Raw genomic sequence first — 18,336 nt, forward strand, 5'->3', positions numbered from 1 at the left:
TTTTACAGCTCATGTATACTGTAGTACCGGCAGTGACCACACCTGTATATAGCACTGAGTAGTAATCTGTACAGTTCAGTTCCAGAGTGAGCCACGTTGAGTAAACACCTGTTGTACCGTTCTCCTGCAGTCTTGTGTCTTACTACTGACGGACACAACATATCTAACGCACTGTGACACCTGGTCCCAGAGGGGGAAAGGACAGATTATCTTTATGACTAAGCTACAGATTTCCTGCGTTCTTACCGCTCTCCTGTGTGTCACCCCACCCAGTCAGCCAACATTTGGCTCCACAGTCGATCTGGAAGGTAGAGCTTGGTAGGCAGATGGGCTGGATGTAGTCGGTGTACGAGATTCGAAGAGTAAGTCGCAACAAAGCGATGTCATAGCCATCTTGGCCTTCGACGTATTTCTGATGATGGATGATTTCTCTGACTGAGGAAAGATCTTCATTCCAATTCACACCCCCCTGCTGATATCTTCCAAAGTAGATGGTGTATCTCTTCATCTTGCGACTGCACAATGCAACAAACACATAAGTTTATTTTCGAGATTTCCAAACTGTGCTTAATTGCTGACATCGAACACTCCTGGCGATGGTGAAGTACCGAGTAAAACTCGCACTTAACTGTCCCAGATACAGAGTAAAGCACCCTCTACACTGTCCCCATCACACACTCCCAGGGCAGGTACAGCACGGGGTTAGATACAGAGTAAAGCTCCCTCTACACTGTCCCCATCAAACACTCCCAGGGCAGGTACAGCACGGGGTTAGATACACAGTAAAGCTCCCTCTACACCGCCCCATCAAACACTCCCAGGGCAGGTACAGCACGATGTTAGATACAGAGTAAAGCTCCCTATACACTGTCCCATCAAACACTGTAAGGGCAGGTACAGCACAGGGTTAGATACAGAATAAAGCTCCCTCTACACTGTCCCGTCAAACACTCCCAGGGCAGGTACAGCACGGGGTTAGATACAGAGTAAAGCTCCCTCTACAGTCTCCCATCAAACACTCCTAGGGCAGGTAGAGTGCTGGTTAGATACATAGTAAAGCTCCCTCTACACTCTCTCATCAAACACTCCCAGGGCAGGTACAGCACGAGTTAGATACAGAGCAAAGCTCCCTCTACACTGTCCCATCAAGCACTCCCAGGGCAGGTACAGCATGGATTAGATACAGAGCAAAGCTCCCTCTACACTGTCCCATCAAACACTCCCAGGGCAGGTACAGCACGGGTTAGATACAGAGTAAAGCTCCCTCTACACTGTCCCATCAAACACTCCCGGGGCAGGTACAGCACGGATTAGATACAGAGCAAAGCTCTCTCTAAGCTGTCCGATCAAACACTCCCAGGGCAGGTACAGCACGGGTTAGATACAGAGTAAAGCTCCCTCTACACTGTCCCATCAAACACTCCCGGGGCAGGTACAGCACGGATTAGATACAGAGCAAAGCTCTCTCTAAGCTGTCCGATCAAACACTCCCGGGGCAGGTACAGCACGGGTTAGATACAGAGTAAAGCTCACTCTGCACTGCCCCATCAAACACTCCCAGGGCAGGTACAGCACAGGGTTTGTAAGTGGTGGTGTGTGTGGTCAGCTTTGCCTCTGACTCCTGAGTGGTTCGAATCGTTCCCACTCCTTTGGTTCGAGACTTTGGACGTATTTGGGGGTTGTAATGAAATTGCAACAGACAACTGAGTTGGTGAAAAGAACTTGGATTTTTATTTGAGACAGGAAAATATGCACAACACAATAATCTTATCACTCTAAAAGGGGGAACACTTCAGAATATACGAGGGAGAATGACAATAGACAAAATACTTCACCCCTCCCAATCCCACTACACTAACTAGGTTGGATTCCAGAGGACCAGGGAAAATGCGCACCACATGACTTTCTTGACAGTTGTAGAGGTTCGCGATTTCGGGGTTCTCTAGGTGTGGCAGTTGGGGCCTGCCGTACCCCGGACATGGTAGAAAACTTCACCTGCGTTGGGTTTTCAGTCTTCGCGTGTCCGCTGACGCGGTCGGGTGCGTATTGGATCTATTGGGTAAGTACCCAATTTCCTTTGGTTAGGTATAGCGTTTAGAGTCTTTTTCATCAAATCTTACCCAGGGGTAAGTCAGGATAGCTTGTAGAGTGGAAACAAACTTGCGAATCTTCGGTTTCTTCCAGGTTGGTTTCTTGTTGGTCACGGTGGCCCAATATTACCTAGTTGTTGGTAATATTGTTAGTTGTTGGTTTCTTTGGGCCCTTGGTTGCCGCGATTGATTGTCCCGAGGTTGATGTGTCTTTCGAATGAGCTGTGCCTCTGTCTGTATGAACTGTTTCAACTGAAAAAGCAGGCCTCAATTATACCGTTTGAGGCCTTGCTTACCTGCCCACCAAATCTTCTCTGGGCTATTGTCATTTTTGGCGGGCTCATTAACGTTAATAATTTTAAATTCTTTAACGGGTTCCGAGCTGGTCCCATCTAATTTTAATTGACTTAAGTTGGTGTAAACTAGTTTCGGGATGGTCCGTCGAAACCTAAATTAGCGTTTAATGGCTGTTTAATCTTTGGTCCGATTAGTGAGTTTTGTCTTTTCCTGCTGGGGTCAGGGTCCCTTTTGTTGATCAGTGGTATGTACTGCATTATGCATACTCTTGATGGCTCTGTAATTTTGGTGGGAACTGTCCTTCCATAGGCCTATTGTCATTTATGTGGAATGACTGAGACGGTCCAGAACATTCCCAGAAAATTTGGCCTATGCCAATACTCAAACTGTTTGTTTTACAGAGGCCCATCCCAACTCCTTTATTGCAGCCTTCCACAGGCCTGGACATGTCCTTTTTAAAATAACCGAAATCTTGGGGTTTTAACTTTAAAACCCTTTTTGGCCCAATATTCTTTAAAACAGTAATCTTCTTGGTTTGGGGGAATCTGTAGAATTTTGCGAACCTTACACGTTAGATCCAGAGTAAAGCTCCCTCTACACTGCCCCATCAAACACTCTCAGGGCAGGTACAGCACGGGTTACATACAGAGCAAAGCTCCCTCTACACTGTCCCATCAAGCACTCCCAGGGCAGGTACAGCACGGGTTAGATACAGAGTAAAGCTCCCTCTACACTGCCCCATCAAACACTCTCAGGGCAGGTACAGCACGGGTTACATACAGAGCAAAGCTCCCTCTACACTGTCCCATCAAGCACTCCCAGGGCAGGTACAGCACGGGTTAGATACAGAGTAAAGCTCCCTCTACACTGCCCCATCAAACACTCTCAGGGCAGGTACAGCACGGGTTAGATACAGAGCAAAGCTCCCTCTACACTGTCCCATCAAGCACTCCCAGGGCAGGTACAGCATGGGTTAGATACAGAGTAAAGCTTTCTCTACACTGTCCCATCAAACACTCCTGGGGCAGGTACAGCGCTGGTTAGATACAGAGTAAAGCTCCCTATACACTGTCCCATCAAACACTCCCAGGGCAGGTACAGCACGGGTGAGATACAGAGTAAAGCTCTCTCTACACTGTCCCATCAAACACTCCTAGGGCAGGTACAGCACAGGTTCGATACAGAGTAAAGCTCCCTCTACACTCTCTCATCAAACACTCCCAGGTACAGCACGGGTTATGTGGTGTATGTAACCTGTTCCACCTTAAGAGAACTACCTTAAGAGATGTACTACTTTCTCTTGGCTGCTGTATACTGTAATACCGGTGGTATATAAACGTTGTGTAGGGATTTGCTGGGCAGTTCAGCCCTGACCTCCGAATAGTAAAGACCTGTTAAAGTTATTCTTGTGGTCTGTGTCCAGTGATTTATAATAAGCATAACTGGGACACACAGACTTAACAGTGGCGACGAGTCCGATCTTACCCTGCGGCAGTTTTACATCCAAGGCAGCTTCGTCCTCAGAACGGGCATCGAGAAGAGGCATCCGCCCTCATCATCCTGCTGAGCACCATCGCACGGGAGGCATCGAGAACCCGGGTTAAAAAGAAAAATTCTGACCACGAAGCCCTCCATCAGCGACAGGCAGTGATCATCCCTTCTACCACGGTGGTGGGTAAGCCAATCAGCGACACGAGCAGAAAGTCGGCCGCATTGACTGTGGAGTGGGGGAGGGAAAACGGAGGAAAAAGGGCGGAGAGCTCGACCACGGCCGGTGAAAAGGGCCGGGCTGCAATCGAGGCCGAGAGGCGCAGCGACTGGGGCAGCTTAAGGCACGAGAGCCGCGGAGAACTCAAACGCAGCCGGTGTAAAGGACCGGGCTGCATGCGGGGCTGAGAGGCGCAACAGCAGGGGAAGCGTGAATGCCCACGGGAACCGCAGGGGAGTAAAAGCAGCGTTGGGGAATTGCGAACCGCTGGGGAGGCGAGAACGGCAGCAGCACGGCAATCGCCATTGCAGCCAGCGGGGGAAGAAGGCAAATGCGGGAATCCGCCATTGTAGTCGGCGGGGGAAGAAGACGAGCGCGGGAAAGACCACCAAGCGCAGGAAGCCGCCATTTTAGTAGGCGGGGGAAGAAGACAAGCGCGGGAAGCCGCCATTTTGAGAAAAAGAAAAATTAAAAAACTTGCAAGGATGCCTAAACATGGGAACATTAATACCTTTGATAGCGATATCGAAGATTGGACCACGTATGTAGAACGCATGGAAGTTTATTGTAAAGCAAATAAGGTACCAGATGAAGAGAAAGCACTAACCTTATTAAGCTCAATGGGTGCGAAGACATACGGGCTATTGAAGCACCTTCTATCACCAGATAAACCGGCGGATCAGACTTTCGCGAATATTGTTACTGTCCTGAAAAATCATTTAAACCCCACGCCGCTGATGATAGCGGAACGATTTAAATTTTACAGAAGAACGCAGCTGAAAGACAAAAGCAACGCTGAATTTTTAATTGAACTGCGTAAGCTATCAAAGTACTGTCAGTTTGGAACAGGGCTAGCAGATGCGCTGAGAGATAAATTTGTGTGTGGATTGTTAAAAGAAGGAACACAAAAGCGACTGCTTGAGGAGAATGATCTTACGCTTGATAAAGCTGTCACTATTGCAGCATCGCACGAAGCTGCAGTGAGAGGCACTGCAGGAATGCAGCTACGGTCACCGGAACTCAGCACCAATCAAATGGTCTTGGGTACAGTAAAATGTTATCGTTGTGGAAAGACAACGCACGATCAGAACCAGTGCTGGTTCAAAAATCAGGAATGCAGAAAATGTGGCAGGCTTGGTCACATAGCTAAAGTATGCCGGTCAGGAAAGAAGACCAGCAACAAAAAGTCACCGCAGGAAAAGTACAGAAAGGTACACAAGGTGACAGAGAACAGTTCGAACGAACAGAAGTCAAATTCAGACTCCAGCAGTAATGAACTGGGTAGTCTAAGAGTACACAATGTTGGTAATGAAGCAGACCTCCAAACAATCTGGGTCACACTTCAGATAGCAGGAGTCCAAGTGAAGATGGAATTGGACACTGGATCGGCATTGACGGTCATGAATAAGCAAGATTACAAAAGGTTATTCCCACATATTCCCCTACGGGATACGGAGATTGTATTGAAAACATACACGGGGCAAAGAGTATACCCCATCGGGAAGATAGAGGTAAAGGTGGTCCACAAGGGCAAAGAAAGCCGAGGAATGGACTTATATGTGCTACCTGAGGAAGGTCCACCACTACTGGGACGGGAGTGGATTAGGAAAATAAATATGGACTGGCATTCCTTAAAAGCACTAACGGTAGATTCCGGTAAAAAAGATGTCAAACCTAAACGATTGTCCAGAATATTGGACGATGCTAAAGAGGTGTTCCAACAGGGACTGGGAACACTGAGATGAATTACGGCAAACATCAAGGTTGAAGAACATGCAAACCCAAAATTTTTCAAAGCCAGACCGGTACCTTATGCGATACGACCTGCTGTGGAAGCTGAGCTGGAAGGGCTAGAACGTTCAGGAGTACTGTTGATATACCTATCAATTCGTCCAATGAAAAGCGACGAGTTAAGAAAGTAACTATAGGTTTTTATTGACTAAATAACAGAGCCCACCCTCGTGGGTGATCGGATCCAAGAAGGAGGAATACCAGCCAGTCGACCACCTTTATACCCGGGCAGGTAGGTGGAGCCATGGGCGGAGTCGGCAGTGGTCAGCCCAGGTATAGCAGCGTGACAAGAGGCGACCTCGTACAGTGATACAACAATGTGAACAGTGATAACTATAGGGAAACGATCTAACAGTGATAACTATAGTGTAACGATAGTAAACGGTAAAAGTGGTTTACCACATTCACCCCTTGTTTAGATTTGAGTCCGGCGGGGTGAAGTGTACTACCAGTTCTGGTATGTCAGTCTGTCCGGAGGCCTCGTAAGCCTGTCTGATCGTCGCAGCGGCGGTGTTGCGTTCTCCGGTGTTAATGCTGGCGTCTGCGAGGTAGGCGAAGGCTCTTGGGGTTCCGGCGTACCGTCTACCTGGGCTGGAATTGGGGGGGTGGTGGGGGGGGGTAGCGGTGGTGTCTCCGGAGTGCCCGAGGGTGCGAGGTCTCGTAAGGAGACTGTGTCCTCCCGCCCATCTGGGTATGCCACGTAGGCGTACTGGGGGTTGGCGTGCAGGAGGTTCACCCTCTCGACCAGGGGGTCCGTTTTATGGGCCCTCACGTGCTTTCGCAGCAAGACAGGCCCCGGAGAGGTCAGCCAGGTTGGTAGCGTGGTTCCCGTAGTCGACTTCCTGGGGAAAATAAACATTCGTTCATGGGGGGTGGCGTTAATGGCAGTGCAAAGTAGTGACCGGGTGGAATGCAGCGCCGCCGGGAGGACCTCCTGCCAGCGAGAGGTTGGGAGGCCCTTAGACTTTAAGGCTAAGAGGACGGCCTTCCATACCGTCGCGTTCTCTCTTTCCACCTGGCCGTTCCCTCGGGGGTTGTAGCTGGTGGTCCTGCTAGTGGCGATGCCTCTCGCTAGTAGGAACTGACGGAGTTCCTCGCTCATGAAGGAGGCGCCCCGGTCACTATGTATATAGTTTGGGAACCCGAACAAGGCAAAGAGGTCGTTCAGGCATTTAACGACCGTGGTGCTGGTCATGTCTGGGCAGGGAAAGGCAAAGGGGAAACGGGAGTACTCATCAACAATGTTGAGGAAGTACACATTACGGTCAGAGGACGGGAGGGGCCCCTTAAAATCGATGCTCAAGCGCTCGAAGGGGCGGGTGGCCTTGATCAGGCTTGCTCTGTCCGGCCTAAAGAAGTGCGGTTTGCACTCGGCACAGGTCTGGCAGTTCCTGGTCATGGTCCTGACCTCCTCGATGGAGTAGGTCAGGTTGCGGGCCTTAATGAAGTGGTAAAGCCTGGTGACCCCGGGGTGGCAGAGGTCGTTGTGGAGGGTCTGAAGTCTATCAATTTGCGCGTTGGCGCATGTAATTCGCGATAGAGCGTCAGGGGGTTCGTTCAGCTTACCAGGCCGGTACAAGATATCATAATCGTAGGTGGATAGCTCAATTCTCCACCTCAAGATCTTGTCGTTCTTGATTTTACCCCTCAGCTTGTTATTAAACATAAAAGCGACTGAACGCTGGTCGGTGAGGAGGGTAAATCGCTTGCCTGCGAGGTAATGCCTCCAGCGGCGTACCGCCTCCACAATCGCCTGGGCCTCCTTCTCGACCGAAGAGTGTCGGATCTCAGGGCCCTGGAGGGTCCTTGAGAAGAAGGCCACCGGTCTCCCCTCCTGGTTGAGGGTAGGGGCTAGGGCGAAGTCGGATGCATCGCTCTCCACTTGGAAGGGGATGGACTCATCCACTGCGTGCATAGTGGCCTTAGCAATGTCTTCCCTGATGAGGGAGAAGGCCGCGCGCGCTTCTTCCGTAAGGGGGAAGGAGGTGGACTTCATGAGGGGTCTGGCTTTGTCCGCATAATTCGGCACCCATTGGGCATAGTAGGCGAAGAGCCCCAGGGTTCTCTTCAGCGCCTTTGGACAGTGGGGAAGGGGTAGCTCCATGAGGGGATGCATTCTTTCGGGATCGGGGCCGATGATTCCGTTCTCTACTACGCAGCCGAGGATGGCAAGGCGCGAGGTGTTAAACACACATTTCTCCTTATTGTAGGTGAGGTTCAGCCGTTGGGCCGTACAGAGGAATCTTTCCAGGTTAGCGTCATGGTCTTGCCGGTCGCGGCCGCAGATGGTGACATTATCTAGATAGGGGAACGTGGCTTGCAGCCCGTTCTGGTCAGCCATCCGGTCCATCTCCCTTTGGAAGACCGAAACCCCGTTGGTGACGCCGAAGGGGACCCTAAGGAAGTGGTAGAGGCGGCCATTCGCCTCGAAGGCGGTATACTGGCGGTCCTCGGGGCGGATAGGGAGTTGGTGGTAGGCCGACTTAAGGTCGATGGTAGAGAATACCCGGTATTGAGCAATCTGATTGACCATATCAGATATGCGGGGAAGGGGGTATGCGTCCAGCTGGGTGTACTGGTTTATGGTTTGGCTGTAGTCGATGACCAGGCGGTTTTTATTGCCGGTCTTAACGACTACAACCTGGGCACGCCAGGGGCTGCTGCTCCCCTCGATGATGCCCTCCTTCAGGAGACGCTGCACCTCAGAGCTAATGAAAGCTCTGTCCCCGGCGCTGTACCGCCTGCTCTTGGTAGCGACGGGTTTGCAGTCGGGGGTGAGGTTAGCGAACAGGGAAGGTGGCGGGACCTTGAGGGTGGATAGGCCGCAGGTGTTACGCGGTGGGCGATTTAAAGGCTGCTGGTTGTCGACTGTGAGCGGGGGGAGGGGTCCACCGTATGCTAGAGTGACGCTTTGGAGGTGGGATTGAAAATCCAGCCCTAGTAGGACGGCAGCGCATAGCTGGGGCAGGACGAGGAGTTTAAAGTTTTTATACTCCGTGCCCTTAACCGACAGGGTCACAACACAGTAGCCGCTGATGTCTGTGGCGTGGGACCTCGATGCCATCGAGATCCGGTTGCACGTTGGCTGGACAGTGAGGGAGTAGTGGCTCACCGTGTCTGGATGTATGAAGCTCTCCGTGCTTCCGCTGTCGAACAGGCAGGTCGTGGCGTGGCCGTCTACTTTGATGTCCATCATTGACTTGGACAGCTGATGCGGGCGAGCTTGGTCCAGTGTGACGGAGGCTAGTGTGTGGCTGAGCGGGTCGCTGTAGTCTGTAGGTGAAGCGGTCGTCAGGTCTGGAGGTAAGGTGGCGGTCGAGCGTGGTGGGTAAAATGGAGGCACCCACGAGGTGGGGCAAAATGGCGGAGAAGATGGCTGCCCCCACAACCCACATGAGGCACTGCTGGCGTCGGTTGCCTGGATCAAAGATGGCCGCCCCCATTGCTCATCTGTGGCCTTGATAGAAGATGGCCGCCCCCACAGTTCGCATGAGGCACTGCTGGCCTCTGCTGCTCTCCCTCTGCAGGCCTTCGCGAAGTGGCCTTTCTTCAGGCAGCTGGAGCACGTCGCGTTTTTGGCTGGGCAGCGCGACCTCGGGTGTTTCGCCTGCCCACAGAAGAAGCAGCCGGCGGCCCGGTCGCGGGGGTCCGAAGTCGCAGCCGGTACCGGGGGTGGCGGTCCCGATCGGGTCCGGGACGCCGACGCTGAGGTAGGTCCCGGGGGCGGCGCTACGAGGGGTATTGCGGTCGGGGTCGGGCCCGAGTCCCAGAGTCGCAAACTGTACCTGGAATACACCTCGAGGTCCCGCTGGGTCACTTCTAGGGAGTAGGCCAAGGCTGCAGCTGTGTTCAGGTCGAGGTCCTTTGATTCCAGCAGTCTCTGCCGTGAGTAGTCGGACCGAAGGCCTTTCACGAAGGCATCGCGGATGTTATCTTCAGTGTTTTCTGCAGCCGATACTGCTTTAAAGTCACAGTCCCTGCCGAGTGTTCATAGCGCCCGTAAAAATTCAGCTACAGACTCTCCTGGCTGTTGCGGGCGGGATCTTAGGAGGTGTCTGGCATACATGGAATTTACCGGGCTCCGGTACTGTTGTTTCAGTAGGTTGATAGCGGCCTCGTAAGTAGTAATGTCCTGGATGAGTGCGTATACTTTAGGGCTCGCTTGGGCGGTCAGAACTCTTAGTTTGGATCTCTGAGGGACGCCGGATTCTTCCAGGTAGGATTCGAAGCAGCACAGCCAGTGTTTGAAGTCGAGGGCTGCATTTGTTGCTTGTGGGTTTAGATCCAGGTACGGTGGTTTGAGGGCTCGCAGCCAAGCCGGCTGCTGTGGCTGTTGTAGCTGGGCGTCTGGCTGGTCGTTTGGCTGCTCCGTTGACTGGTTGTTTGGCTGCTCAAGTGACGACATTTTAAAATTTAGTCAATAAAATTGATATACCTATCAATTCGTCCAATGAAAAGCGACGAGTTAAGAAAGTAACTATAGGTTTTTATTGACTAAATAACAGAGCCCACCCTCGTGGGTGATCGGATCCAAGAAGGAGGAATACCAGCCAGTCGACCACCTTTATACCCGGGCAGGTAGGTGGAGCCATGGGCGGAGTCGGCAGGGGTCAGCCCAGGTATAGCAGCGTGACAAGAGGCGACCTCGTACAGTGGTACAACAATGTGAACAGTGATAACTATAGGGAAACGATCTAACAGTGATAACTATAGTGTAACGATAGTAAACGGTAAAAGTGGTTTACCACAACTGTCTAAGGTAGACTGGAGTGAGTGGGCCACGCCCATTGTCCCCGTCATGAAGCGTTCATCGAGCAACAAGCCGGGAGAACCGGGGAAGGTTCGCATCTGTGGAGATTTCAAGATCACTGTTAATCCGGTGCTTCACACGGTGCAGTATCCGCTTCCGTGGATTGAGGATATCTTCGCTTCGTTGTCTGGCGGGAAACACTTCACCAAGATAGACCTGGCGCAGGCGTACTTACAGATGGAAGTTGAGGAAGAGTCACGCCAGTATCTCACGATCAACACGTATAGAGGCTTGTACCGGTATAATAGACTGGTTTTTGGAGTGGCATCGGCTCCAGCAATTTGGCAGAGGGACATGGAGCAGGTATTACATTAAATTCCAGGCACACAATGTTACCTGGACGATATTCTGATTATAGGAGATGATGACGAGGAACACCTTGCAAATTTGGAACTGGTGCTCACCAGATTGAAAGAAGATGGACTTCGAGTTAATCGCCAGAAATGTGAGTTCTTTCAGAAGCGGATCTCGTACTGTGGTCATGTCATTGACCAGGAGGGGCTTCATAAGTCTCCTGACAAGATCGAAGCTGTTGTGAAGGCTCCCGCTCCGGATAATGTATCCCAGTTGAGGTCGTTCCTAGGGTTGATTAACTATTACCATAAGTTTCTGCCAAATTTATCCACGGTGCTGCACCCGCTGAATGCTCTTTCGCAGAAGGGAGTACCATGGAAGTGGAGCGAGGACTGTAAGAGGGCCTTTCGCAAAAGCAAGGCATTGATCACCTCAGAGGAAGTGTTGGCTCACTTCAACCCAACGCTGCCTATTCGTTTGGCTTGTGATGCTTCTCCATATGGTATTGGGGCAGTACTCTCACACAAGTTGCCAAATGGCCTGGAGAGGCCAGTTGCGTTCGCATCCAGATCATTGACCTCCGCTGAGCACAACTATGCTCAGATAGATAGGGAGGCTCTCAGCCTTGTGTGGGGAGTAAAGAAGTTTAATCATTACCTGCAGGGCCAAAAGTTTACGCTTCTGACAGACCACCAGCCGTTGGTATCCATTTTTAACCCTAAGAAGGGTGTTTCGGTGATGACAGCACAGAGACTGCAGAGATGGTCCCTTTTCCTAGGGGCACATCAATATCAGATCGAATTCAAAGGTACAAAGCAGCATGGTAATGCTGATGGGTTGTCGCGCCTGCCACTACCTACAGAGGAGGAGGCACCGACGGTTGACCCTGTTGAGTTATTTCACTCGACCATCATCGAATGTTTACCAGTCACCAATGCAGGTATTGAAAGAGAAACCAGGAACGACCCGACACTGTCCCGGGTCTACGAAGTGACAGTGAAGGGATGGCCAGCACATGGTGATCCACTGTTACCGGCATTCTCAGCAAGACGAGAACAGCTGTCCGTCTGTCAAGGAACATTGATGTATGGAACAAGGGTGACAATTCCTCCTAAGTTAAGAGAGAGAGTTCTAAAGGAACTGCATGAAGGTCATCTGGGGGGAGTCAAGATGAAAAGCCTTGCTAGGGCTTATGTGTGGTGGCCGGGTATCGACCAACAGATAGAGGATCTGACGAAAAGCTGCTCAGGGTGCCAAAAAGTGCAAAATGCACCTCCGATTGCACCGCTGCATCCATGGGAATGGCCTTCAACCCCATGGCAACGTGTACATATTGACTTTGCTGGTCCATTCATGGACTCCATGTTTTTAATTGCGGTGGACGCACATTCTAAATGGCCAGAAGTGATTAAGATGACTACCACTACCTCGGAAAAGACGATCGCGGTGCTAAGAACGATATTTGCAAGAAATGGATTGCCAGAACAAATATGTTCAGACAACGGACCGCAGTTCGTGTCAGAAGAATTCCAGAAATTCATGAAGAAGAATGGGGTGAAACATTATACCTCTGCCCCATATCATCCGGCTACAAACGGGTTGGCCGAGAGATTTGTACAAACGTTCAAAAAAGCAATAAAGGCCATGAGCGAAGATCAGATTCCACTACAACACAAGGTGGACAAATTCCTACTGGCATATCGAAACGCCACTCATGCAGTGACAAACCAAAGTCCTGCCATGATGTTCTATAACAGGAGGTTGCGGTCCAGGTTGGACTTGTTAAAACCAAATGTGCGGAGGGAAGTTGAAAACAAACAGTTCCAGCATATAAATAACAAGACCACTCGGAGTTTCGAAATAGGACAACCAGTGTTAGCCCGGGACTATAAAAACGAGAAATGGCAATCTGGAACAATTCGGGCCAGACAAGGACCCCTGATGTACACGGTAGATATTGGTGAAAATGTAATACGGCGTCATGCTGACCAACTGGTAGAATCGAGAACAAGGGTCGAACCCAGGGTTACGGTAGAGACAACCGTGGAAGAAGTTAGTGAACCTGAAGCATCTACCTCAGAAGTGAATGTACCTGAGGATGATGTCCAATCCATAAGAGATCAACTAGATGAGTCACCCCAGCAACGAGAATCAGAGACCCCTGAAAGGCGTTATCCAACTCGAATCAGGAGGCCTCCTCAGAGACTGAATCTTTGAACTGTTTTGCATGAAGTTGTATATATATATATCTATATGTTATTATGTTATGTTAAATGGGGATATAACTGTTAAGCTAAAAAGGGAGGATTGTGGTGTATGTAACCTGTTCCACCTTAAGAGAACTACCTTAAGAGATGTACTACTTTCTCTTGGCTGCTGTATACTGTAATACCGGTGGTGACCACACCGGTATATAAACGTTGTGTAGGGATTTGCTGGGCAGTTCAGCCCTGACCTCCGAATAGTAAAGACCTGTTAAAGTTATTCTTGTGGTCTGTGTCCAGTGATTTATAATAAGCATAACTGGGACACACAGACTTAACAGGTTAGATACAGAGCAAAGCTCCCTCTACACTGTCCCATCAAGCACTCCCAGGGCAGGTACAGCACGGGTTAGATACAGAGTAAAGCTCTCTCTAAACTGTCCCATCAAACACTCACAGGGCAGGTACAGCACGGATTAGATACACAGGAAAGCTCACTCTACACTGCCCCATCAAACACTCCCAGGGCAGGTACAGCATGGGTTAGATACAGAGTAAAGCTCTCTCGACACTGTCCCATCTGTAATGTATACAACATTGAAGGGACTACTTTGTTTTGCGGATGTACATCCTTAGTTGCGAGTGTATATAACAGACGCGTATCGATTTGTATAGTCAGTGCCAAAGTTCCAGTTAACCAGTAAAGATCACTTGAAGTTACTCTCAGTCTCTGCTGCTTTATTATTTTATGTAGTTGTGTATAGCGGTACAAACACAACAAATTGGCGACGAGAATTATGAACCTACGTCTTTCTATTCTGGCATCGCATCCAGAGGACACCGAAACTTGGAAGGAGCGAGAAGGTAGAGAAAACGGAGCACGCTTGCTAAGCTAGGCAGGGGATACGTAAGTCAAGTGAAAAGTGCACAGGACTTGCATGACGCTAGCTAACTAGTAAAGGAAGAAAAACGGGTTTGGAAAAAAAAAAGGCGATGATTGGCACGATTGCAGCATTTGATAGCAGCATTGAAGACTGGGCAACTTACATTGAAAGAGTGGAGTTGTACTGTGAGGCTAACGGAGTGGAGGTAGAAAAGAAAGCCACTGTTTTGCTGAGTGTTATGGGCGCAAAGACATCTGGGCTGCTACGTAGTTTACTAAGCCCTGAAAAGCCAGCAAACAAAACATTCAAACAAATAGTGGACACACTCCAAGACCATTTAAGCCCCAAACCACTGCTCATAGCTGAAAGATTTAAATTCCATAAACGGAACCAGAGCAAAAATGAAAGCATTTCTGAATATTTGGCAAAGTTGCGCAAATTATCAGAACATTGCCAATTTGGAGTGGGCTTATCAGACGCATTGAGGGACAGATTTGTGTGTGGTATGCAAAGTGAAAGCACACAAAAGAAGCTCCTGTCTGAAAAAGACCTCACATTGGAGAAGGCTCTGAGTATCGCAATATCAATGGAAGCAGCAGCACGTGGCGCTTTAGAAATTCAACAAAAATCCCTGGAATATTCCACTAATAAAATGTCACTGAAACAAGAAAAGAAGTGCTATCGCTGTGGCAAAATGTCACATGACCACAATGACTGTTGGTTTAAAGATAAAGGCCTAGAAATTCAGTATAGCCACTTTTGGGGCGCTAAAGTCGGGCGGCTGCTAAAGTTTGTGCCCGGCGCAAAGTCGCACCCCCTTTGCCAATATTCAGTCGCATCGCCCCAAGAGGTTGCTGCTGCACTAAAACAGGCGATGCATGACTATCTTTAGGCGCTAAGCCGGCGGTGCTGAGCGATACCCCCGAGGCCGGGCGCAGCGCAGGTGCGGCGAGTTGTTGGTTGACGGCAGACACTCTGGCGCCGGTCATCTCTTAAAGGGGGAGGGTGGATTTGTTTGCCTGCCACGCCCTGCACACTGCAGCCCTCAACCTAGGCCTGACCACTTCAGCTTCACCTGTACAACGCCCAGGACTATGGAGAAGGCCAGGGAGAGAGCGCAGCGCTTCAGCAACGGAGACCTGAGGGCACTGGTTGGCGGAGTGAAGCGCAGGCGCCATGTTTTGTTCCCAGAAGGTGGCAAGAGGCCGCTGCCCAGCGCCTACCGGAAAGCCTGGAGGGAGGTGTCCAACAGGGTGTCTTCCAACAGCGTGGTTGCCAGGACTCCTGTGCAATGCCGGAAGAAGTTCAACGACCTCACTCGGGTTGTCAGGGTGAGTACCCTTTCCAGTGTCCTCCTCATCCTTGCATGTGCACCTCACATTATGGGCAAAGGGACCTGAAAGCCCTAATGGCCAGCCCTCATCCAGCAGCTATGGGACTGGCATGAAAATCAATTGCACATTCAGCACTTTACACACTGTCCAAGCTATTCGACCATGGGAGGCATTGCAGACAAGATCAGGGCGACACACTGTCCAAGCTATTCGACCATGGGAGGCAGTGCAGACAAGATCAGGGCTACACACTGTACTTAGAGGCCGTCCTTTCTCTTGCAGGCCAAGGTTGCGCACAACCGGCACAACCGAACTGACACCGGCGGAGGCCGTTCTGACCTCAAAGAGCTCTCCGACCTCGACCAGCGTGTGGAGCGCATTATGGGAGGCCGGCTGATTGGCCCCGTCGCCAGTGGAGATGCCGACCCTGTTCTGGGCACCAATGGTAAGGGCATCACCTTTTGGACCTCTCTCGTTCCACTTGTGCATCAGATCAGCATCCTTTGCCACTGTCCGACCAATGCGGTGAATGGCACCACTCATGCCTCCCTCGCTGCCGCCCTGTCCTCACTCTAAAGCTACTCTTGTGCCTTCCTGCTTTCAGATGGTGAATCGCCAGGTGAGGAGGCGGGCCCTCAAGCTGCCACTGTCAGCCCTTCGGAAGACGAGGAGGAGGAAGAGGAAGCCGGCCCATCAGTGCCACCCTCAGCCGCGCCAGCCCATGGCGATCTAGGGGACACGTCTTCCCTGGAGGGGAGCCGGGGGGAAGGGTCGGAGGAGAGTGAAGCTCCGGGGCCCAGCGGCCTGCAGCAACGCGGGAGGGGTGGGGAAGCTCGGCAGACTTCTCCCCAGAGGGTGAGTGCGGCCTCCAGTCCTGCGACGGTGAGCGCAGAGGAGGTGCACCTCCTAGAGGAAATGGCCGTCCAGGCTGAGTGCAGGCACACTGAGCTCATGGCTGCAGTGGCAAGGATGCCTGACTCCATAGAGTCACTGGCAAGCAGTGTGCAGGAATTCGGGGCAGCACATGCCAGGAGTCTGCAACAATTCAGTGCAGCACAGGCCAGGAGTCTGGAACAATTCAGTGCAGCATAGGCCAGGAGTCTGGAACTCTTCAGTGCAGCACAGGCCAGGAGTCTGCAGGACATCGCGGCAGCACAGGCCAGGAGTCTGCAGGACTTCACAGCAGCACAGTCGGCTTCTAGCCAAGTGCTCAGTCGTGCCGTCCATTCACTGGCTGGTGTCATGCGGACACAGACCAGGGCCACACGGGCACTAACTGCTGCCACCCTCGCTGGATCAGCCAGGCATCGCCAGGGCACTCGCCGCGCAGCAGCAGCCCAGCAGTCTGTCCTTCAGCTGTTTGCTGCGCATGCTGCAGTGCTGGCCCGTGCGAGTGCCAATGTGTCAGGCGACCAGCGAGCACCTGCGATCTGCCAGGTTGCCACCATTCCTGCAGCCGACACTGCCACTCCGCCATTGCAGCTGCCACGAGCTGCTGGACAGACTGCTGCCGCCCAGCCAGAGTTGGAGCAGTCAGCAGCCGGCCACTCCAAGGCCAGAGCTGGTGCAGGCCGACCCCCAAGGGCATCTGCCGTCTCGCCATCTGCCCCTCAGCAGCCTTCCCCCAGCCTTGCTGCAGCCACTGGGCTCCCATTGAGGAGGAGCTGCAGGGCGGGCAGGGGCCAGGCAAGGATGCGCAAGGCATCGCCCTCGCAGGGCAAAAAGTAGAGGCATGCACAAATGCCTGGTGCTTGTTGTAAGGCCGACACTGGTGCAGTTGTTTTTATGTAAGGCCGAGACTGGTGTCTTTCTTTCTTTATGTAAGGCCGAGACTGGTGTCTTTCTTTCTTTATGTAAGGCCGAGACTGGTTTCTTTCTTTCTTTTTGTAAGGCCGAGACTGGTAGTTTTGTGTTTTTGGAGGGGGCTTCTCCACATGAGCATGTAATGTGGGAAGGGCAGAGGTTTTCAATAAATTATTGTGGTTAAATTGCAGTGTGCATGGTTTTTTGGTTAAGTCCTGGTTGCCCTGCTCGGCTGAGGGCTTGTGGAGCGGCTACATTCATCTGCTGACATTGGCACAAGCCAGTCCCTGAGAGGGGGCCTAGAACCGATGTTCAATAAGCTGGCGACGGGCGGCCCTTGCACTGTGTGCCTCCCTCCTGTGCTGGTCCTCCTCCTCCTCCTCCTCCTCCTCAGGTGGTCCTCCAATCTCTGGTGGCAGTGGCTGAGTCCTGCGGATAGCCAGGTTGTGCAGCATGCAGCAAACGACCACGAAATGGGAGACTCGCTCTGGCGAATACTGTAGGGCTCCACCGGAACGATCCAGACAGCGGAACCATTGCTTCAGGACGCCGATTGTTTGTTCGATAATGTTCCTGGTCGCTTGATGGCTCTCGTTGTATCTCTCTTCAGCAGGGGTGCTGGGCGCACGGAGCGGGGTCATCAGCCAGGTACACAAAGGATAGCCTTTGTCCCCGATAAGCCATCCGCGTGGGTGAGGCTGGGCCTGGAACATGTCTGCCACAGAAGTCTGTCGCAGGATGAAGGCATCGTGGCTGCTGCCTGGAAAGCGGGCATTGACAGCTAGGATGAGCTGCCTGTGGTCACACACCAGCTGGACGTTCAGCGAATGGTAGCCCTTCCGGTTGCGGTAATCCTCGGCATTCTCCAGAGGTGCCCGCAAAGCCACATGCGTGCAGTCAATGGCGCCCTGCACCATGGGGAAGCCCGCGAATGCTGCAAAGCCCATTGCACGCTGTTGCTGCTTGGCAAGGGCCATGGAGAAGGAGATGAACTGACATCTCCTTTTGAAAAGGGCATTGGTGACCTGGCGGATGCAGCAATGCACGGCGAACTGGGAGATGTTGGCAATGTCCCCAGTAGCGGATTGGAAGGAGCCGGTGGCATAGAAGTTGAGAGCCAC

At 51.7% G+C, this 18,336-nt stretch overlaps 1 pseudogene; it reads right to left on the bottom strand.

Annotated features, from left to right (window-relative positions):
* Positions 1-223: 223 nt before the first annotated feature.
* Positions 224-18,336, bottom strand: part of LOC147094879 (uncharacterized) — a 44,254-nt pseudogene continuing 26,141 nt past the window's right edge.

Source organism: Somniosus microcephalus, unplaced genomic scaffold, assembly GCF_052327205.1.
Source record: "Somniosus microcephalus isolate GS21.2 unplaced genomic scaffold, FLI_Smic_1.0 unresolved_chr1, whole genome shotgun sequence".
Lineage (NCBI taxonomy): Eukaryota > Metazoa > Chordata > Chondrichthyes > Squaliformes > Somniosidae > Somniosus > Somniosus microcephalus.